The 24,447-nt window shown below is 42.6% G+C and overlaps 1 protein-coding gene across 6 annotated transcripts in view; it reads left to right on the top strand.

Annotated features, from left to right (window-relative positions):
* LOC147020335 (extracellular sulfatase Sulf-1-like) overlaps positions 1-24,447 on the top strand; it is a 65,583-nt gene that overhangs the window by 6,059 nt on the left and 35,077 nt on the right. The window contains exon 2 of one of the 6 annotated variants that reach the window (XM_085895635.1): positions 19,067-19,196. The exons of 2 other annotated variants lie outside the window; for them this stretch is intronic. The gene's annotated coding sequence lies outside the window, so the exon portion shown is untranslated. Of the gene's footprint in view, positions 1-19,066; positions 19,197-21,126; positions 21,248-21,337; positions 21,359-23,498; positions 23,584-24,447 lie in introns of those variants that run through there. 3 more of the 6 variants (XM_085895637.1, XM_085895638.1, XM_085895636.1) reach the window with 3 other exon arrangements.

The raw sequence follows: 24,447 nt of genomic DNA, 5'->3' as shown, positions 1-24,447 counted from the left end.
GTTAGCAGAGATGAATTACCGCACATATGATGTCATATCAATTTTTATGACGTCATTCCTATTTTTTGTTTCACAACCCAGAGTTTTCATGGGATCTTCGTGAAACTTGCCATGTATATGCAGAAAGCCCACGCGCAGGCAGTAACCAGCTCCGATTTTGGAAATTCTTCCGAGAAAAAAAGTTGACGTCATAATATCGCCGCTAATGGAAATCGCCGATACCATTATCTCCGAAACTAGGCAAGCTGTTTGAATTTTGTTTGCGGGAATCAAGCCGGGCATTAGCACAGATAATTATTCATCGCAAACCTGATACATCACAATGACGTCATATCCGTTATTATGACGTCATCATTCAGAGGACGAGGATCTTAGCTCATTTGAGCTTGTTTTTTTAAAGTGTTTCTCATTATAAATCATACACATTGCAAAGAGGAAAACACGAATACTGTGTTGATACTTTTTGAATGCAAATTATTTAATTTTCACATCATCTGACTCGTAACATTGAATCCTGGACTGGACGATGTCGTTCACATCTAATACATATTGGCCAGGCTGTGCGGTCTCAGGGCTGTCAGCTCCAACCTATGGTTGTCTGTATAAATTGCCGAACTGACGATTATTCAAGGTTGCGTTCACATATAATAGCGCTGGAAAAATAAAATTAGTCAATGTTTTCACTTCTTTCAATTAATTTGAGTGAATTGGCGATTTTTTTTTTTTAAACTTATTTATTTATTTTTTATTTATTTACTTTTTCAGTGCAGATTCGGTTATACGTCTTGGAATCTGCCAACTCTCCTTGGAGCAGGTTGGAGCAGCTGGAGCAAATTTCTTTGATGTTCCTTTCTCAACTAGCCTGAGTACCGTATGTGTAAATCGTGTGAATGTAAATCTATTATTAATAAAACTTGTAGAAAAGGGACCCAAAAATATAACTAGCCTTTTATGTTGGTTTCTCCATTAGCTTAGGTACCATACATGTAAATTGCGTACTGTGCATGTACATATACGTATTGTTAATAAAGATCATAGAAAAGGGCCTCGAAAACAAAATTAGCCTCAGGCCTCAAGTACAGCTTATCTGCCCTTGGCCTCAGCCCGAGATGTACGTACACTCTCCTCTGAGTGGTCTAGCCTGGGTTCAAATCTCAGCCTGGCTATAAACTGCCATCCTGGTATTTCGCAGGTGAAGCGAAGCATCGATGTTTGCGCAGTCTCTCTCGGATGGAGGTTCAACTGAGTGTCCCGTCTGCTGGCATTAGTTGGTGGATGTTAATGATCCCACGACGTCGTTCTTGAAGTGTAGACGATTCATCACCCGCACACTGACCAAATTACAAATACCTCCCCAAATATTGCCTTCAGCCGAACGTCAGGCCTGGCCAGCCGGTTCGTGAAAGACTTTGGTCAAAAACGTAATCTGGCCAACTCCACAAGCGAGTGGGAATCATTGGAACTTTTGCAAATAAGTAGTAGTAGTGGTGGTCGTTTTAGTTGTATGAATAGTAGGACTAGACTTAAACATTGATCAGGCTATCATGAATATTGAATAGTTTACAAACTGTCAGGTATAAATTAAAAATTATGAAGAAAAACTGTTTTTTTTTTTTCTTTTGGAAGTGGGGGAGGGGGGGTGGTAGAGTTGAAGGACAGGGGTATCTGAGATGGTTTACTCGAGTTTAATATTCCTTCAGTCACACGCATCGGTATTGAACGGAGAGCCAATGGGAGCACAGCGGAGAATCTGCCAAAACCCCAAGAGTTACTTCTCTCATTTCTGCCACGTTCCAGGTGGAACCAAAACTCTCAAAAAAATGTATCAAACTTCATGCGGGGGGTTTCACATTTCCTCGAAGGTAATGAAACATTTCCGGAGAGAGATTCACACTTTGGTTCATGAAGTCCTTCCGATCCTCCACATGCCATTTCCATAGATATTTTTCTGTAACTGAATCTTTCACATCCTCATTTAGCCATTCTTTCATCCAAATGTATTTCTTTCATGGAGATCGTTCTTTTCTTCAGTCACAGTTCATGAAATCATCGCTAAACGTGCACATTTTGGAAGCCTTTGGGCACGAGGACCCATCGCACAGCAGTCTCACACACAAGCCGGGTCGAAACTGGAGGACAAAATAACTGAAACAATATGGATTCCATGGCAACTTCCAGTTGTAACCCTCATTTTCTCATTTTCTTCTTCTTCATCATCTTATGTATCCACAGTACATGGCTGTGGGTTGCATCTTTTGCAAGCGAGCCCTTGTGCTGCTAATGCATTGCTGCCTGCAGGTTTGAGCAGGTATTTGTAATTTGTTCATGGTGCCGGTGATGGCTCGCCTATTTTTCGTGAAGGACACCGTGACATGTTTAACATCCACCAACTAAAGCCGGCAGACTGGACGCACAGTTTAACGTCCATCCGAGGGACGGCACACATTGATGAATCGCCCTGCTTGTGAAACACCGGGATGACAGTTGACAGACAGACGGAGCCGATTACAATATCTCCTGTTTTTTTGTTTTGTTTTTAAACGTGGGGATTAATATTATGTTGTTATCCTCACAGTTTTTGAAAAAAAAAAACTCGGTGGTATTGTAATCGGCTGCATCTGTCTGTCTGTCCGTCTGTTACGCTATCTCCTCCTAAACGGTTGGGCAGAAATTCACCAAACTTGGTAGTTGTGATCACCACATGGCACAAAGGTGCAAGAGCGGTACCACTTTTGGCCCTGTCCCCTGGGGTGGGGTCAAAAGGTAAAATACAAAAAGATGCAATTATGGGCACATTCCTTTTTTGATGAAACTTTGGATTTGCAATCAACTTTGGAATACATGAAATATGTAACGATTATTTTGATTTCACTCCCAGTTTATGTCTCACGGGGTGCGGTCTTGGGGTCACAGGAGACAAAACAGGGGAATTTTTTTTTTTTTAAAGAATTTGGCATTGGGTCATTTCTCATGGAACCTTTTGGTGTCTTTATCCCTGCCAACCAAGATGGACGAAGGTTATGTTTTCACCACTCTGTTTGTCTGTAATTACAATATCTCAAAAAGTTATGAACAGATTATGACAAAACTCGGTGGATGGGTTGGGTTGGCGACAAGAGCAAGTGGATTAGATTTTGCTTTCGGTCCCGATGCAGATCTGGCCGATCAGTGGGTTACAAAACGTAAACTGTTCAGCCTGGCAGATGTATGCGCTCTACCAAGCGTCGTTCTAATTCACCTTTGCTTTAGATGGGAAGCGTGATGATTTGCAATGGCACAACAAGACAACATAGACTTTGCTTTAACTATTTTTGTTTTTAGAAGCAGCCTTGGAAAAATGCCACAATAATCAAAATAAGACCAATTACTGCACCGTAGTCCCAAGGAGGAAGCCAGACATAACCACACACACACAAACACACAAACATATTATGTACTGGTAAGTACTTACAAAAGTTATTTTAATTGAAGTTATAACCTTAACTAATAAATAATTTACTGATTTTTCCCAACCACCCGGATCATCAGCTTGACACCGTTTTTCATCGAGGTTTCGATCCTTTCAGCCCAGAACCTCTCCAAACGGCGGATCCACAACCCCGGTCGCAGGTCCACATCAGTGGATTACTCAACATCAATGGACCCACAACCTCAAAGTTGTGTCCAGTCAATCAACACAGCAATGCAATGTCCTCATGCAAACTTATTTAATTATCACTTTTATTAAAAGTATTACGACATATGACTAACTTTAATCACACACCACTTCATATGATAATATATTAAGCGATAAACACTTTACCTTGTCGACATGTCCATGACACAGCACTTCCAATTAACCAAAGACTCAAACTGTCATTCAAATATTCAAACTGTCATTAACAACCGATTTTAACACGCTGCACTGCGTATCCGAGCAACCACCAAGAAATTATTTTAATGCTTATAACCTCCACCACCGAAGATGAAGGAGGTTATGTTTTCACCCCTTTCTGTCTGTTTGTCTGTGTACAGGATATCTCAAAAAGTTGTGGACGGATCTGGATGAAATTTTGTGGTCAGGTTTGTTGTGTGACAAGGACGAACTAATTAGATTTCGGTGAACATCCAGATCCGGATCCAACGATTAGAATTCCTTAAATGATTCTTCCCCATTGAGAGATTGAGGCAAAAATGATATAAAGCACAATATCTCAAAAATGTATTATGCCTGATATGTTCTCTTGGATCAGGTATTGTGCCGCAGAGGTGTGTGCTGTACTGAGTGCCCTTCTCGTTTATAATGTATTTTATAAATAGTATTTGTTTATTTATTTAAATTTTTTATTTAATACATCGATTATTTATTTTTACATGTGTATATATATATATATATATATATATATATATATATATATATATATATATATATATATATATATATATCTCCATCCATTGGGATCGGTTTTATTGGCCTCATTGTTCCCGAAGGTGTGTGTGTGTGTGTGTGTGTGTGTGTGTGTGTGTGTGTGTGTGTGTGTGTGTGTGTGTGTGTGTGTGTGTGTGTGTGTGTGTGTGTGCGTGCGCGTTGGAAGAAGGGAAAAACTTTCGACCTCTGTATCTCCAAAACCATTCGATGGAAAAAATTGAAACTTGGCACTTGTGATGTACTCCCCATGGGAAATGTGTGATTTCTTTTTTTTTGATGATGATGGTGTCGGTGGATTTGTCATAATGTCATAAATGCTTTATCCAATCAGTATGAAAATTTTTGAGGGTCATCGAGGGTGAAATTGTTTGGGGGGTGGGGAATTGATGACATCATCAGTCATGTTGTTCAGCAGCTATGTAGTATATGTATATATATATATATATATATATATATATATATATATATTATTTTTTAACATGGCTGAACAGATCAAGGCAAAACTTTACAGGTATGATCACCTACCCATGAAGAACAAAAAGTTCTCCGCCTATGATGTCATAGGTCACATGGTTTGGCAGGCATGATTTTTTGAAGAATAAACCTTTAAAGGCCTGCTTTTCCAGAATGGCATGAGATGGATCAAGGGGAAACTTCACCCACATGTTCCCCAAGCTTTGGGGATACCAGTTTGTTCACCAATAATTAATAGGTCACATGGTCTGGCAGCCATATTGGATTCAACAGAAATCTTCAAAATATTATTTCTCTTGAACCACGACATCAATTGTCGTGAACTATCACAATTATGATCTCGTCGTCATGGGGAATATATCCTTTAAATTTCATCCTGATCGGATGCATGGTCTGGCAGCCATAATTATTTGATATTTTGAATTTTGGTTCAGGGATTTAAATCAAACTTGGCACAAGTATTATAATGATGTGATAATATAGGCAGAGGCATATCAAGCGAGATTGTGACGTCGAAGAGTGCCTTTCTAGTTAAGTCATGAAATTGGAACCAAGTTGGCTAACCTAATCATAACCAATTCAGAATACACTGATTCTGTGATGTCATCGACAGCAAAAGTTAATTGTGTTTCAAGATGACATTGGCAGCACTTGCAGTGAGTGCATCTCAAACCACAAGTTCGATTAGTGCACCAGGAGTTCCTCAGGCAGAGTTCGACTAAGTTGTCTGATCAAATCACAACAAGTGAATAATTCACTGATTCTCTATGGGATCTGTGGCCACAGCAGATTGTGTTTCAAGATGGCATTGGCAGTATTTGCAGCACACCTTGGACCATTTGCATCATGCTCGGATGGTCTTCGGCACAGTTCAACAAATTTGTCCAATTTAACCTGAATATTTTACGTCTAATTTGTCCATAAGTTGATTATATACCTTGGATATGGATTACGTTCAAGTTAGTCATGCCTGTTCCTGAGGGTGCCTATTCCTAGATCTTCTGGAATCTATATGATGCATTCTTCGACATTTATATTACATGACAAGTATGCACATTTGCACAGCAATGAAGTCGGGTTATATATGACTGTATGTGTTTAAACTCCTTTGCTAAATTATAAAAAAACTGGAACCATCCGCTCCATTCGGGACCATTGGCAAGTTGTTGTTGCCCTCTTCCCTGCGAGGGGGGGGGGGTTGTGTGCCCCTGACCTGGCCCTGGGTATGACTAACATGTGTGCAAAATTTCGGGGAGATCAGGATAGCCATGTTTTTTTTTTTCTATGATTTTCAGATGTACTGTGTATGCAGATAATTGCCTCATTTAATACTAGCAGGGGTGTCTGACGTTGGCCGGTGTTGTCCGGTTTATTAATTAATTAATTTTTCTTTGTGGGGAGGGGGGGCTAATACACATCCCTACATCGACAAAGGAATCGGGTCGGATTATTTAATCTTACCTTTCACAAAGCTGCAAAGGTTTGGCCACTATAGAGCGATTAAGAGGAAAATAATCCAAACTAATCCAACTTAAAAAAACTTCAAAATTTTCAAAAACTTTTTTTTAAACCTCAAACCTTCTGCGACATCCACTGATGAACCTCTTAACATTTGACGAAGATCCGTTCAGCCATCTCTGAGAAAAATGGTGACAGACAGACAGACACAAACAGCTCTCTTATTGCACAGCTATATGCTAGTAGGAATGTTATCAACCTACAGGGGGTCACACTCAGTGGCTCGTGTGTCAAGGATCACCGGGACATACTCCAGTAAAGTTCTGCTTTGATAAATGCTCTGTCCTGTTTGTTGTGTATTATATCGCACATTACACAGTTGTCCTTGGGTACAGTACCAGAAAGTTCAGGCATTTTGTTTTGTAAAAATGAAGCTTTTTATTTCCCAAGAAGGTCCATAAGCAGCACGTTCATAAAACGGCACTTCATGGTATAAGCTGCACAAGTTATATTGGTTTTTCTATTTTAACATTGTTCTGATAAAGACTGCAGATAAAAAGGTTTATTTATCAATCTAGAATTCCAGCAATCTCTGTGTGTGTGTGTGTGTCTGTCTGTTTGTCTGTCTGTCTGTCTGCGACCGCCGGTCCGATCTCATTGAAACTTGCCAGGAATATTGCTGGGGACCCGTGGATGTACCTTTTCGAGGTTTGATATCGATCAGACGAGCGGTTCCCAAGTTACGGCCATGTATCTGTCGACCAATGACAGGACACGGTGCTATGACGTCACGAATGACGTCACCAATAATGTTTATTTAATTAATTGTTTTTTTTAAGGATTGACGTCACAATTCTTCTTCGTTTGGTATGACGTCACAATCGACACTGGGGACCTGGGTATGTGCCTTTCTCTGGGTATGTGCCATACCTGGGTATGTGCCAAACTCCCAAGGTTTGATTATTATTCAAATTATTAATTAATCCCAAGGTTTGAATTTTCCCGAGGGAAACAGCTGTTTCCCAAGGGTTTGAAAGCTGTTTTTTCCCAAGGTTGGAATTAATCGTTGTGCTTGGTAGACATTTGTGAATACATTTACAGAGAAGGATGAGAGAAGAGGGGGGAGAGAGTGGAAAGAGAGGGGAGGCAGAGAGGAGGGGGGAGAGGGGGTGAGAGGGGTGGCAAGAGAAGGGAGGGAGAGAGGAGGGGGGAGAGAAGGGCGAGAAAGGGGGCAAGAGAGGGGAGAGAGGAGGGGGAGAGAGAGAAGGGCAAGAGAAGGGAGAGGGGGAGCAAGGGAGGGGAGGGAGAGAGGAGGGGGACGGAGGAGGGGAGAGAGAAGGGTGAGAGGGGGGCAAGAAGAGGGGGGAGAGAGGGGGCAAGAGAGGGGAGGGAGAGAGGTGGGGCGAGAGAGGAGGGGCGAGAGAGGAGGGGGGACAGAGGAGGCGAGAGAGAGGGGGCGTCACAATTCTTCTTCTTCGTTTGATATGACGTCACAATTGATGCTGGGGACCTGATACTGCAGGCACGAAGCTGCACATACTGGCACGCACCTCCGGGCCCACACTATTTTATTTAAATACAGGACCTCAGAGTTAGACCACCACATAATGCCCCGCAATCTGGCGACGTGTACAATCGGTTATTGATCCTATCAATTTGGAATTAGATATTTAGTTGCTTTTTATCAAGTTCCATATGTTTATCACGTTGAAGTTCCATATTTGAGAGTTTTTATTTTTTTTGTGTCTGATCTAATTTTCTAATCATTTGCAATTAATTTGAGTGTATAATTTAGCCACTTTCTGCCGCAACCAACAACCGCTTGACCCGTTTTGTGCACAGATTGCACCATATAACCGCACAATCACACATTGCCTGTTTTGTTACACGTTCTGAGCATTCTTTTGCAATGTTTTTCAAAGCGATTGCCTTGAAATTCCAATGAGGCCTCGGTATTAGCCTCTGGGCAGAAACGAATGAATATACATTACCCATTTTTGTGGTTAAAATCAAAGTGGACTTCGACTATACTGTTACAAACACTCATTGTAGTTGATGATAATTGTACAAAGTGAGATGTAGAATCAAGATGCGTCAAAACCATCGGCTTTAGCCCCTTCGGAGGTTATCGTTTGGCGTCATAAGCAGTCACCACTGTAGTGTAGTCGATTATGTACATTGTGAGCACATGAGAGACATTTGGGATTTCATGAAAATGTTTCTTGAACATTCCATCAGCGAATGGCAGGACGCTAACCCGTGCATTCCTTCAGATTTTGCTGCATTATCCGAGTGGTTGTTATGTCAGACGCTGAAAGCTGGGAGCCAAGAGTTTCCTTTGTCCATCGCTTTAACCTGCTCGAGCCTACGGACTCACGATGTCCCTGTTCGGTTGTCTTCCATATATTGTACACGTCCGCTGTTGTATACAGGCAGCAAATGCAAGGTTTCTACCTGCAAGTTGTTCAGCAACATGGAGTTTGCAATGATTTGTCACCATGTATCCACAACATGGCTTCTTGCATTGCAGTGTCATAGACATCGTTGCACGATTCTTCATCGGATGCAATCTCAAGATGGTTTTCTCCATGGGTTCGTGAATGATCCTAACGTGGACTCTTTCAAAAGAATTGAAGTAGCGATGGTTAAACAGACACCGTAAACCTTCAAGGTCACACTTTATTTTATTTTTTTCTTTGTCTGCGAATGGAATGGCAACTCTCGCAGCAACGCGGTCGCTCAGCAGGCAGGCTGAACTAACCTGTTGCTCCTATGACACCCTGTTTGAGTCGCGGTGGAAGATAATCGTTATTCTATTGCAACAGACAATGTGTTTATAGTCAACCGATGGATAAAGTGATGCATACATCCAGTGCACAAGTTGCCTGCAGTTCATGGAACAGGTGGAAATGAACTCAGTGGCAAATCCAGAGTGGAATTTGGAATGTTTGTAAACTCTTTTTCAGCCCATTTCCTAGTTTATAACAGCTGTAAGCCGCTGGAAGGCTCCAAAAGCACTCGCCAAGCCGAACCTTTTGTGGTACACGTGCCAGTGGGGAAACATCAATTGCCAAACGCCGAACCGCATGGGCCCTGCAATTGATTCCGCAATGAGTACCTGAGGTGCAGAGACCCAATGGATGGAACAAAGGTAAATGAACCAGTTTTCTGTTTTGATTCAACATTTCCACCACTGACTGGAGACCATTTCCTGTACAGACAGACAGGATGTTGCTGTGTGTCAGTTCAGAACAATGCAGCACTCGTACCAGTCAGTACCTTTGATGTCTATTCTCTCCTAAGGTAGGCGGTGCATGCGTGTGATGTCGTGATGAGCTGAATGAATTGACATTTCGTGCCTTCCTCGAAAATATTAGCCTGTGTCTACGACGTTGTATTTTCGTTATCTTTCTGATACCATCAGGAACACACCTGGAATGCTATGAATTTAATCGGGAGCATGATGTCACTTCTGAATGAGGTCCTCGTGCACACTTATATTTTTTGACCTTCGAGGGGACGCCACGGGCAAACTGGCGGGAATCAGGAAAAACGTAAATGATGAAAGTTGTAAGAAAGTTGCAAGAAAGTTGCAAGAAAGTGCAAGGGCTTTTGGCCCATTCCACATGTATCACACCGCCGTGCTATCACTCTTTCAAGTTAAAGCGAGTCGTGCATTCTGAACAAATGAAGGAGCAGTAAAACACAGCTTGCTTTGCAGAACATGCTCTGACTCTATGGAAAAGTGCCAGTGGTCAATCGATTCACAAAATGATACCATTTGCACATGTGCGAGGCCTCTGTTTCGTCTACGGTGATGGAGCGTCCGGTGCTGACCGACGCTGTACGGTGCGGATCATATGGCTCGCTCCGTTAATGAAAATGCAAGCTGCCAATTGTGCTTACCCTAACTGCTAGTTCCAATCTACTTATTACCTGACATTCGGATATAAAAGCCTACTGCCCACTTGTTACCTGTTTATCGTCTGAACTTAGTGAATGTACTTCCAATTTCCCGTGGAGAGCTCTTCCCTTCCCTAACTCTACCTTACCTCCACTTTTCAAATTACCTTCCATTCCCATTCTGGTGTTGTATGTTTTCCTTGTTCACCATTCACGAAGTTGCTCTTTGGACCTTGTTCGTGGATGGCTATCTGCTTATCTCCATTGAGTCACACTTTGACTCAAACACGATTTGTGGCTCGCGAGCTTCTCATTAAAATTTCACAACAGCCTGTGGGAGGCGGGTCGGGTGCTGGAGGTGAAACATTTCGAGGAGTTGAAAGCTAAAGGAAAAATAAATATTTTCACCGGTCATGTTTATTTTTTGCAATGGGTGGCGATTTATATCTGGTGTATATATATCATGTTATCATTTGAATGTAAAGTAAATTACACTGATCTAACAATCGTTTACTTTGGAAAAGTTCACCTGAAGGTCTATGCTTTTCAAAGATACCATACAGTCTATAAAGTGAACTTTGCAGCAGTGTGTGTGTATGTGTGTGTGTGTGTGTGTGTGCGTGTGCGTGTGCGTGTGCGTGTGTGTGTGTGTGTGTGTGTGTGTGTGTGTGTGTGTGTGTGTGTGGGTGTGTGTGTGTGTGTGTGTGTGTGTGTGTGTGTGTGTGTGTGTGTGTGTGTGTGTGTGTGTGTGTGTGTGTGTGTGTGTGTGTGTGTGTGTGTGTGTGTGTGTGTGTGTGTGTGTGTGCGTGTGTGTGTGCGTGTGTGTGTGTGTGCGTGTGTGTGTGTGTGTGTGTGTGTGTGTGTGTGTGTGTGTGTGTGCAGGCCAAAATATACTATAAAGGGGACATAGCCAAGAATATTAAACACAACAGCAAGACTTTCAGAATATAAGGGGTCAGAGGATTGTGGGCCAATGCAGGAACAGCACAGCAAAATTGGTGGGTAATGAGGGTGACATGGCAGGCTTATTCACTAATTTTTATATGCCTGATATATATATATATATATATACCGGTCGTCCGTCCATTCGTCTGTCCGTCTGTCTGTCCGTTCCTGTACAGACTGTGGAGACGGTGTGTCGCGACATACGTTCATCATCTAAAGTGGTTGCTATGGCAACCAGGATGCTGTTTTCCATGTAGTGGCACAATTCTGTATATACCTTCTTGTTCAGGCATACATTGTGCTCACTTGAGCCTTTGTTATTTTTATTCTTCCTTCTACATTGACATGGAAACAGTCACGGGAACTTCCAAAATCAAAGGGTATCTATCCTGGGGGAATGGGGGGGGGGGGAGTGATCAAGGGTCTTTGGAAGAGATCCATGAAGGATTAGGTAAAGTGAAGACGAAGCTTTGGGTGCTCCATTATTTGGAACACCATTATTGAAGAAAATTTACAGAGAATAATCGGGGAACTGGACACCTGTTAGCTTGACTTTAGTTGTGGGAAAGGTGTTAGAGATGTTAATTAAGGAAGGGATAGGGAAACGTTTGAACAATTTAAAACATAGTCAACATGGATTTACCAAAGGGAGTTCATGTTTAACAAATTTATTGATGAATTCGGTGGATGAAAGAAGTGCAATGGATGTCGTATAGCTGGACCTTCAGGTGGCTTTTGATAAGGGACCGCGTTGGAGGTTGTTAGTCAAGGTGAGGGCTTGTGGTGTGGCTGGTGGAGTCACTAACTGGATTGCAAACTGCCGCAGTGATAGGCAGCAACGAGTGGCTGTGGATGAGACTATATCTTGCTGGGAGGATGTAAGTAGTGGGGTACCTCCAGTGGTCAGTACTTGGACCATTATTATTCACATCAATGATTATTCACACAATGTGAATATTCAATTATTCACAATTCACATCATCATCATTATAATTTACATCAATGATTTGGATAGTGGGGTTAGGAGTTAGATTTCTTAATTTGCAGATGACACAAAGCATGGAGGTAAGGGGGAGACAGCAGAGGGGGTGGTGATCAGATTCAGGAAAGTCTATAGATACTTTAATAGATTGGGCAAAAGATTGGCAGATGCGGTTTAACAGAAAGAAATGTAAGGTGCATGAGTAAGAGTCATGAAAATAGGGATGACATGATGCAAAGGGCAGTCTTGGAGCGTCACAGAGAAGAAGGATCTCGGGATGGTAATAGATAAACTGTGGGTAAGCAGACACCACAGTTGCTTACGAGGCAGCTATAGGTAAAGCTAACAGGGTTTTAGATATTCGTAGGGGGATAAATTATGAATCAAAAGAGGTAGTTTTACCACTGTATATAAAGTTAGTGAGGCCTCATTGAGAATATTGTGGAGAGTTTTGGTCACTACGTATCAGGAAGGACATCGCTGCCATGGAGAGGGAACCGCATCGAGATACGAGCTTAATCCCGGGCCTAGTTAAACTGAGCTATGAGGTGTGGCTGAAGGAGGCATGACTTTATACAATGGAGAAGAGGCGATTGCAAGGGGATATGATAGATATTTTTTTTACGAGAATGAATGGTGTGGACAAAATTGGTGCAGTGCGGTTGCTTTTCAGCAGAGTAGACGGTGTTATGACCATGGGGTAAAGAAGATGAATTAGGACACTTGTAAGACAGGGGACTTTCAGTCAAAGAGTGGTTAGTGCATGGAATGGTCTATCCAGAAAGGTTGTGGCAGCAGAGGGAGTGGACAAGTTTAAATGAGATTTAGATAGGTGTGTGTGTGTGTGTGTGTGTGTGTGTGTGTGTGTGTGTGTGTGTGTGTGTGTGTGTGTGTGTGTGTGTGTGTGTGTGTGTGTGTGTGTGTGTGTGTGTGTGTGTGTGTGTGTGTGTTGTTTTTTATACATTGTGGAGGAGCTCGGACACAGAACAGAAAAGGACACAACATAACATTTCGGGAACAGCAGAAGAAAGGGAAAACACTAACAGCAGGGCAGAGGGAGGACGATGGAGAAAGAAAGGATGCAGGTAATGATGAGGGTTATGGGTGAATGCAAGGGGTAGACAAGATGGATGCATAAGCAAAATTTTGGAGGAGTGGGGGGTGGTTTAATGGGTGTAGAAAAGGTCATGGCTTTGGATGATCTGAGATGGTGGAGAACAGCTGTCCTGAAGACCGGGAGGGAAGAATGAGAGTGAAGAAAGCGTGGAAGGTGGTTCCACAGGTGGGAAAAAAGAGGAATAAATGGGTGGAGGTGAGCACTGGTTCTGGATTTAGGCAGTTTCACAAGTAGTGGGTTGCTGGTGGACCGTGTGCATTCAGCAGATATTTTTAGAGGGGGGAAGCAGAACACAGAGAGGGCAGAGAGTGAAAGACCAGAAATGAGGCGGAATAAGACAGCGACCACTGACCTGTCGGTGATGGCAATGTGATAAGCCCATAGACGCAGCTTCATCACGAGAGATTCCGATGTTCTGAAAGCCTTGGTTTCCATGGTGTCAAACTGAGCAAGATGTGCGGCAGGGGGAGCCAGCCCAGAAGGGAGAGCAGTACTCCATCAAGCTGTCGATGAAAGCCTTGTAGGTGGATAGGAGCTCAGGTGTTCCAAGGAAGGACTTTGTGTGGCAGAGGATGCCAAGTCGGCATCTAGCTTTGGAGGCCAACTTTGAAATGTGGCTTGCCCAAGAGAGATCATGGCTAAGAGCGAGACCAAAGAGTTTGAGTGACTGAACCTCTCCAAGACAGTTGTGAGAAAGTAGATGGGAGAGTTTTTGGAGAGAGAGAAAGAGAGAGAGATCATTTTCAGGATTGAAAGATGTGTTCCAAGTGTTGAGCAGTTTGTGATTTTGTCAAGGTCTGAGCAGAGGGGAGAGGTTGCTGACTGTCTGTCTGTCAGAGGGATGAGAGATGTTGTCAGCAAAGAGATAAAGAGGATTTTCCACAGAGCTAGTGAGATCATTGGTGAAGATTATGAATAGGATGGGGGCATAGAACACTGCCTTGACAGGGAGAGGAGAAGAAAGGGTTCCGTAGAGAGCCCCACATTGGCTACGAAGTGGAGGAAGTCAGTGATCCAAGAGTAAAGTTGGCCTGGGTTCCATAGACAGACAGTTTGGAGAGCAAGGCAGGATTCCAGTCTGTATGAAAAGCTCGAGATATGTCCAGAGAGACGGCCCTGTCAGGTGCAAAAGACACAGAATTCAGGAGCAGTTGGGTATGACAAGGAAGGGTGGGTACAGAGAGGGAGGGCTTAAGAACACAACATTTTGAAGCAAACACAGAATTGAGGCATTCGGCCTTCTCACAAGCAGTCAGCTGTGGTGCCATTTTGAAGTGAAGGAAGGGATGGAAGGGGAGCCTACACCAAAGACAAACTTGACGAGCCACCGCAAGGTTTTAGAGGAGGGAGACAAGTTTGAAAGTTCATTCATGAGGTTTGACAGATGTTGTTTTCTGGTTCCCCTGAGGGTAGAAACACACTTGTTGTTGGCTTTGTGGAATGATCTGAGCTTGCCTTCAGTTGGATTTGCCTTCTAGGAGGAGAATGCAAGTTGTTTTAAAGCGGCTGCCTCACAACAGGATTCGGAGTATCAAAATTGGGAGAATGGGTAAGATAACTGAAGACAAGATGGGATGAATCTGTATAAGAGAGAGCAGGTTTCTGTGGAAGAATTCCCAGGCTGAATTTATTTTAATGGTGGTCGATATAGGGGACCAGTCCTGAAGTGTGATAGCTGCTTGCAGTCCCTGCCAGTTTGCTTGAGTGAGCTGATAGATTCGTCGGGGCTGAGGCTGTTCTCTAAGAATGGCCAGAGAGATGTTGACCTTCACAAGCACATGATCACATGATCATATGACCCAAATGGGGCACAGGACGAGCAAGATATATTGGCGGGGAAGTTGGTCATCACCAAATCCAGAAGGGAAGATTTGCCATTGGGAGAAATCGGGTGAGAAAATTCACGGATTGAGTCATATTCCCATGGAGTCATCCAAGTCCTTTGCAGAAGTCCCATTGCTGGTGAAAGATGTACCAACACCCAGCCAATTTGCATGGTGACAATTGAAGTCACCACATGAGAGAGAGAGAGAGAGAGAGAGAGAGAGAGAGAGAGAGAGAGAGAGAGAGAGAGAGAGAGAGAGAGAGAGAGAGAGAGAGAGAGAGAGAGAGAGAGAGAGAGAGAGAGAGAGAGAGAGACAGAGAGAGAGAGAGAAGACTCACACACAGAGAGAGAGACACATATATATATATATATATATATATATATATATATATATATATATATATATATATATATATATATATATATATATATATATATATACATATATCTTCTCTCCTCTTCTTCTTCTTTCGGCTGCTCCCGTTAGGGGTCGCCACAGCGAATCATCCATTTGATCCGCATAGTGATTTGGCACATGTTTTGCACCGGATGCCCTTCCTGACACAACCCTGGTCGCCTCTTACGACACAGGGATCTGGTACACCTATTTTAACCGGGGTATACACCGGCCCAGTACATTGGTACTCATTTCGCCGACCTCGGAAGGATGACAGGCTGAGTCAACCCCTTGGTGTATTAATTTAGTGGCCCAACGGGGCTTGAACTCAGGACCTTTTGGATCCCAAGCCGCTGCCCTAACCACTGTGCCAACACCAGGCATATATATATATATATATATATATATATATATATATATATATATATATATATATATATATATATATATATATATATATATATATATATATATATATATATATATATATATATATATATATATATATATATATATATATATATATATATATATGGAGTCGTCACTGTTTGGGAGGATGGTACAACACACAGACTAACATGCGATGGGATACATTGGAGATATTTGCTTGTGCACATGGTGGGTAGGTTGTGTGTGGATGGGTGATGATATTGGAGCACAGGCTTAATAAATTGAATTGCCTCCTGCACCAAAGGTGTGTGTGTGTGTGTGTGTGTATATATATATATATATATATATATATATATATATATATATATATATATATATATATATATATATATATATATATATATATATATATATATATATATATATATATATATATATATAAAATATGAGCGATAAGACATGATGACACCAACATACTGACAATACAGCATAGAAAAACAAAGCCTGGTTTTGTCTTAACGGTTGAGGTGGCTGCCTGAAGATCTTCAGGTCTTCAGTTTTGAGCCCCTGTTGTGCCGTTGAAATAAAACAGATGGGTTGATTCAGCCTGTCGTCCTTACGAGGTTGGCAAAATGAGTACCAGCTTAATGGTAACAGGGGGATTGTAACAGCATCAGTGGCACAGCCACACTTCCAGAAAAAATGATGCAACCAGAATCCACAGGCTGCATATGAAACAACAACAACATCGACGAGGAAGACCATATGAAATGAACAGACAAAGAACAGTGAGGTCGAAGATGCTCGACAAACAGATGGGAGAGTTCCCCCTCCACAAAGGGATAATTGCAAACACAAATGGAGGTGAACAGATGGGAAATGTCACTGAGAATATCATAGATAAAGTGTGGCCTGAAGTGACAGCATGAGACTGTGTGTTTCATCACCTTAAAAAACTGGAAGGAAGGAAAGAAATGAGTCCAGGTGAGCAAGGTAACTATATTTAGGAAGGTTGCTGTATGAGAAGGCTTGATCGAAATGGGTTGAAGGGTCAAAGTGCTGAAGGGGCAGAGGAAGCAATTAATTAATTTATTGCATCTATCTAATTTTGGTGCTTTGCCTAAAGTCAGATTCAGTGCTGCGAAGCCAGCATCATGGCAAGGATTACACGACATGGTTTGCTGTTGCCTTGCCATTGGTGGTTATGGCAGGAATTAGTCATTTGTTCAGGGTGCTGGCGATAGCCCGCCTACTCTCCGTAAAGGAAACCGTCTAGTTACCTTTCACCAACTAATGCTAGGCAGACGGGACATCAAGTTTAACATCCATCCGAGGGACAGAACACATATTGATGAATTGTCCTACATGTGAAACGCCAAATTTATAGCTGGATCGAGATTTGAAGATCAGAGGTGAGTGCGCAATTCTCTTGGATATCCTGGCAGCCCTTGTTTTAGGGAACCTTGATGTTTAAAGACTTTGTCACAACTCTAGATTGCCATTTTGTCCAAAAACTTCACTGTTTGTGTTTTTAGGATTTTCTCGGCCACATTGCTTTATGAACTGAGCAACGTCGCCATCCTTGAGCAAATGGGTTTCATTCCTGGTGCACTATGATTTGACTGTGCACAACTATGATTAGATTAGACTATGATTCCTGCAACTTAAGCAAATGTAGGAACCTTAAAATTGGAAGAAAAAATAAATTTAACTTTTTTTTTTTTTAATGCTCCTCTGGAACGTCGTCCCAATGACTGGAAGTGTTTCCCTCTGATTTCCAAGCAGTCAGTTCTGCCTTTTATAAATTCCCTCTATGCTTGGTGAAGTATAGCGTGGGAAGAGTTGAAAGAAGTGTGACTTCACCGTATCTTCCACAAAAGGTAAACTTTACAAAAGAAATACAATAAGCCAAGGCCTTTGGAAGAGCTTTTACATGTATGTATGTATATATATATATATATATATATATATATATATATATATATATATATATATATATATATATATATATATATATATATATATATATATATATTGCAGGACAAAGATGCAAAGGGACATCATTGTACTTTTATATGAACTAACCGACAAGAACATGAGTCAACACAGGACCTGCCTGGCATTATTTGATCCAAGTGAAATATCCCACAGTGTCTGTCACGAAGAGTAGGCGAGCTATCACCAGGACCCTGAACAAATTAGAAATTACTGGCTGAACACACATTCAGTCGAACGTCCAAGCCTGACCAGCCAGTTACTGAAAGACTTGGGACAAAATCTTCCCCTAACTGAACCCACAAACAGGTGGGAATAGTTGTGGACATAAAAGAAGTTGTGAATGGACAAATGAACACAGTCGATGGAACTTGAACCTGGATTCCACTATCATGAGCCATTGGTTCAGAATGAAAGGCAAATCGGGCCAACTCATTTTGGCCAAGGTACCATTGCCAAATAAGGCCTTTTGGTTGATAGAACAAATGGGTCGTAGACGTTACTTGGACTGGTGGGTCAACTACCCTCTTCCTGTGTCTGATTTTCCTCCAATATGGTTATGTCTAGATACTCATTGTGGAAGATTAAACACAGTCTGGAAAGCCAGGCTAGTCAAGTTTGTCCTGGGTAAACAGGGAACGCGGATCAGCAGGGAGCTGTTTGCTTTCCCACTCCGAGGCTCTGCCAACACAGACCAGGGCTTTGTTATACCAGACGGCCTTTGGGACTGACCGTGTCACCCCGGTCTATAGACTTGCATGGAAAAGTTGTACGTCTGAGCTTGGCAATGGCCTTTGTAATTGTGGGGCATAACTCTGCTTGGAATTAATCGTTTAAGGGAAAACAGATGGTTATCAAAGCATTGTGGTATTCACCTTGTTTCGTCCGGGGCAATGACTGTTGAGAAAGCGGGAGTTTGGTCTTCCTGAAGACATCATGCAAGCAGAGATAGCATTAGCATTGCATTAAAATTCTGCTTTAAACATTCCGCAGGATGTCTGCAAACCCACACAGTGGATGGACATGGAAGCCCAAAGCGATTGATTTTGGATAACGATGGAATCGTCTTCATTCTGTGCTCCTGTGAGATTTGGTGCTTGTCCGTCAAAGACTGTGCATCACCCTAAGGCCTAAGCGGATGGAACGGTGATACCGAACCTTTGCCTTTCCAGGCCGATCTCTCGTCCCGTTTGTTTGCGTGCCGCGCACCCGAGGCCTGCGGATTGCACACTCGCTCGGTTCGAGCCGTCTAAGGCAGGTGGAATGGCATGCTACATCCCACAAGGCGGAGTCCTGTCGGAGGTACATGCTCCACCTCCCTGTCCCAACACGCATTCTGAATCACGTCCTTGTCTGTGATTCGTCATTGAGCACATGCAAAACAAGAAAACCCATTCATTGCATTGCACGTGAAGCAATCTTAAAACTGCTTTTCATGCACACGAATGTTTGCCCGTTCTCGTTACTTCCATCGCTGAAATGGGCAGCGGTGAGTTCTGATGCTTTTAAAACATCTTGAAGTAGTCATACAGCATTTGGTCAGACCTCACATTGGCACTCACAGGGAATGCATTGCCCCTTATATATTGACACTGGGGTTTCTGCAAAGTACATCTTCAGTTCAATTGTGATGTCCTGAAATGGAGGGGTTTTGTTATTTTGAATGTTTACACATATTGTCGCTTGTTCTACCCATCACCAGGTTCCAAAGCTGTTTGTTTTTTTGTTTTTTTTTGAAAGTGTCTCCTCTTGTGTCCTCATTGATGCAGGCCTTAGCCTGGAAACCATTTAGAAGGTCACACTGGTTGGCTTGCGTTCAACCAGATGGCTCACGAGCAAATTCTCGAAAGCTTTGGCAGAGGTTTGTTCTTGCAAAACATGCAGGTGTCGTGATGAAGCGACCAATAACTTAAAAGATTTGCTTATATCGAGATTTGTTTGTAAAACAGCTCGCTATGAGCTTGTATTCTCAGTATTGTATGTTGTTGTCGACATTCGCAACTCGGCCAAGAAGTCAAACTGTGTAAAGTTATGAAGTTTACGTGCAAATTGCTTTTGTGCATTCAAATTGCTCTGTAAGCGGATTTCCAGGCTTGCTGCCTCGAAACCTTGCTGATTGGCTGAACAGAAACCTCAAATGGCAGACAATCTATCCTGACAAGGTTAAACTCTTCATTTCCCTGAAACTCTCACATTTACCTTTGCTAAAAACGTTAAAGTGTGACATACATTATATCTGTATCTATATATATAGATATAGATATCAATATATATATCCTTACTGGGGCTTGCAAATAGTCACATTGCTTAATGTATGTCTGTTACAACAGAAGCGCAAAGTGTTTCTCACTCCGCAGGTGCTTCCACTTGACCCCCGGTGTAATTGCTACCTGCCTGTACTGTCTGTATGGCCTGCCCTGTGTTCCAGTCATTCATATTCTTCTTGCTGAAGTGCAGTTTGAGTGTGGAAAACACACTTAAACCATACAAGCAATTTGTCTGTGCTCTCTCTCTCTCTCTCTCTCTCTCTCTCTCTCTCTCTCTCTCTCTCTCTCTCTCTCTCTCTCTCTCTCTCTCTCTCTCTCTCTTTCTCTCTCCCTCTCTCTCTCTCTCTCTCTCTCTCTCTCTCTCTCTCTGTACCTTTGATTGGTGATGTACTTACAAGCCAATGTTGCTGAACTCCGTGGTTTCATCGTGTCTTGGGGCCCGAAATATAAATTTTACTGTGCTGAGATACTGACAGCATATTTTGATGAAGCTGTTACTTTACAGCCTATCGTTGGGGTGGGTTTACCAGCTGGCCTGTACAATTGGCTAGCCGGTGAGTAGTTTGTCCTATTTGATGATATAGGTTTCTGACTGGTTGGCTGCACATGATAGTCAAAGTAGAGGGAGTTTTATTTAAAAAAAAAAAAAATTCACAATGCAACTCCTCTGCTGTCCTCATCTGCCCCACTTATCTCGGCCCTTGACCTTTAAAGATAGAGATAAGTTTAGCAGCCGTGGGTGCGAAATGGCAACAGTCTATTTTTGTACGGGTTATCTGCTTTGTTTTCTGCCATTGTGGTCACTGATACCACGGGAAGTTACTTTGTGCCCCGCACGATCGATTGTATTGTGCTGCCTTCCATTTCCATGCTGGTATTTTTTTTTTCACATTGAAGCTGTTTCTGTGCTTTTGTTTCAGCCAGCGAGGCACTCACCCTCCACCTGCCCTCCTCCCTCTCTGCAGAAATGAAAGCAAGAGCTAAATGATAAAGGGTAGCATGTTAGCAGACTTGCAGAGCGGAGGAGGAGTCGACAGCCACATTACTGTACGATATGAGAAGGGGAACGGCATGGAGGAAATGAAGGTACGGGGTCAATGATGGAAGAAGATGTCGAGGAGATATGGGAGGAAGTCTTAGGTGGCGATGGGAACCAGTCTTGAGGATATGCTCGGGAAGAGCTCAAGACGACCGACAGTGAGTCAGTTTTACAGACGAGAGCAAAGTGGGATGAAAGAATAGAAGTGACTATATCAAATTTTACCTTGGGGAAGGTAACAAAGTGTGGGTTTCTGTAAGGACCTGAGTTACCTCGGAGGAGTGGTTGGGGTGGGGGTTGCTGGGAATGATCAGATTGAAGAGAGGACTGGGCGAAGGAAGCGAAGTTCACCAAGCTGCCTGTGGTGGGTGAAAATCTACATTCGCAGGCCAAGAATGAAGAATCCTCCATTTTCTTTTTATTTTTCTTCCTGCAGATGTCTCTGTGAGAATTACCAGACTGAAAGAGCCCCTCATTTTACTCTAATCATGTTTGGATTTTGTAATGAGATTTTCTCTGTGAGCAGAAATAACAGGTTAGTCTTGATGGCATACTGTCTGTCTCTGCCTCTGTCTCTGTCTGTCTCTCTCTCTCTCCGTCTTTCCGTCTCTCCGTCTCCCTCTTGGCTCGTGTCTCGGTAGCATTTCAGAACCGACTTTGTTCTCATTCTCTATCATCGACCTCTTCTCTTCCCTGGATATTCCGCTGTACTGTTTTGTGAATTACCCCACCCTGTGCAAAAACAGTGCACCACATTTATGAGAAGCAGGTTGTTGCAGCATCAGTGTCTGCAGATCTGTTTAAAAAACAAACAAATGTCATTGCGCCTTGCTACCGGGAACATGTCTTTCAATGCAGGAAAATCGCATGCTCTAACCCTGTCCACCTGCAAGGATCGACTTTCAAACCATGCAGTCTAAATCTCTAGCCAACTCCTGGAAGAGGTGTGGTGCACAAAACGATTAGGTCTCACAATCGTTCATGAGCAGACCACATAGTCAAACTGGCTTCCAATGCACACCGAATCCTCCATATTCTTGGCAGAACCAATTCTATTCTGAGCCATTCGGAGCTCATTACATTGTATAAAACGACTTCATCCGAAGCATAATGAATTATGGTTATCCACTCTCAGCTGCTGAAGCTGCTTCCCATCTTGCTCTCCTTGGAGGCGATTGAGCCAGGACTCTCCGTAGCATTGGTATATCATGGCAAGAGGCCGAGACCAAAGCTCTGCGACTTGCCCACTGCAAGGAAGGTTGGTGGACTCTGTTTTCAATCGCCTCGATCCTCCTTCAATCTTCCTCATCTCATTCAGGTTGCAAGCATTCTTGTGAAGTCCCACAGTTGGTTACCCTCCATAATTCAAAGGTGAACGCTCACTTCCTCCCTTTCCTCTTCAATTCTCTTATCTGAGGAATTGATTTTTGTAATGTGTCTGTTGTCTTGTATCCCTCCCTCCAGTCTTGTTTTTAGGAGTGTTACCCATCGTCACCTCGTGCTTTCTCCCAAACCCACCCTTGCTATCCATTGTTTCTGTGCTTTCTTTTCTGTCACTCCTGTGTGAATTTTTTTTATTTTTATTTTTTAATTCCTGTTGCTTTTTGATCTTCTGTCGGGTCGTGAAGCTGCTGCCCTCTGTCGGTTAGCTCTTCCGTGAGCCTAGATTTATATTTACAAGAAATTTATATTTACAAGAAAAATACACAAAGTTAGAATTTTTTTCCTGGCTCAATGGATCACCTGTGTTGGTCAATGATCATAGTTTGGTCAGAAAAAGAGGATGACCGCTTCGTACTTTTTATCTGACCAAACTATGATCATTGAAAAACACAGGCGATCCATTGAGCCAGGAAAAAATGGCATGGCCTCAATGCCTATCTGTGGGTCATTATGCAGAAAAGAACACCCTGTATCTTTAAAGCCATTCAAGACTTGGTGTGAAGGACATGGACTGTGGTTCTCATTCCAGCTAAGCCCTTCGGTATGTGTGGAACTACATGATGGAACTTTCACAAAGGTACTTCCACGATCTTTCAGCACCACGCTGTACTCACAGAAAGGTATAACTGCAAGCTCGTGAATTGTGACTGTAGTTTGGGTAGAAGGGTCGAATCGCTATTTCAGGACTATTACATTCGAAAGCATTAGGCCTTTGCAGCAGCTTAGGTTGACTTTTGTGCAAAAGCCCTTCCAGAACAAACTTTTAATGACAAATGACTGAGGCCGACTCATTATTTTAAGCGGAGTGCCTCTTAAGGCAAGTGGTCCAGCGATACAAGTTTGTATGTATTGCAGAATGAAGAACTAGTCTTCCTGCTGAAGGCTAATGTCGATAATCGTCGATAGAACGATGGATGAAATCAACAAGACATTGATCGAGGTATGCTAACCACTATGGGAAAAACATGAGAAGCTGACATTTTGGGCGTTGACTCTTTGTCGGAGCATAAGGGAGCAACCAAGAGTTAAACCCTGAAGTGTCAGCTTCCACTTCCTTCATACACCAACTTCCTGTTTATTCGATCCATTGTACTCAAATATTTTAATATGAGTTTTCTTAATATGGCCTCCAACACAGGAAGAGGCCATTATACCCATCAAGGCTCTGCAATAGTTGTCAACCTATGGTGTTTGTTCGTGCCCTATAAGTTTTTTTTAATGTTGAGCATTAAGCAAGGAAGCAGCATATACCATTTTTAAAGTCTTTGGTATGACTCTGCTGGGGGTTCGAACCATCGACTTCCCACACTCAGAGCGGACTCTAACAATTACGCCACTGACTCACTGAGTATTGCAGCCACTGCCCAAGCTGTAAACAAAAGCCTTTATTACCAGGCCCCAAGTTAAATGGCTGGGTAAAAATTTAATAAAAGGTAAAGGCTAGTTTTTGAAGGAGGCTTTTTTGTTTGTTTTGGGAAATGCAAGGAAATGTATACCTGGGATGAAGAAGAGCCCTTCGAAGCATTTGGTCATAATAAATTGACAGATTGCTTTGTGAGTTTGCTCTCGGCTGAGTGATGAGAAGAGTTGTAAACACAACACTAAACTGTCTAGTTTGAGCAGCCTTTTACTGTACGCATGTTTCCCGGAATCTCGGGAGTCTCACACTTCCTCACCTGTGAGCGCACGAAGCCGCAAAAGCCCAACGACCTGGCTCAATCCCAGAACGAAAGTCTTCAAGTACTTTTGGCCAGATTCCTGAGTAAGCTGGGGCAGGTGTGATGTAACAGCCTGGACTTGATTA

This window comes from Eptatretus burgeri, chromosome 9, assembly GCF_056783735.1.
Source record: "Eptatretus burgeri isolate ZD-2024b chromosome 9, Ebu_testis_v1, whole genome shotgun sequence".
NCBI classification, from domain to species: domain Eukaryota; kingdom Metazoa; phylum Chordata; class Myxini; order Myxiniformes; family Myxinidae; genus Eptatretus; species Eptatretus burgeri.
The sequence above is the reverse complement of the archived record's forward strand: the minus strand, read 5'-3'. Positions and strand labels throughout refer to the sequence as shown.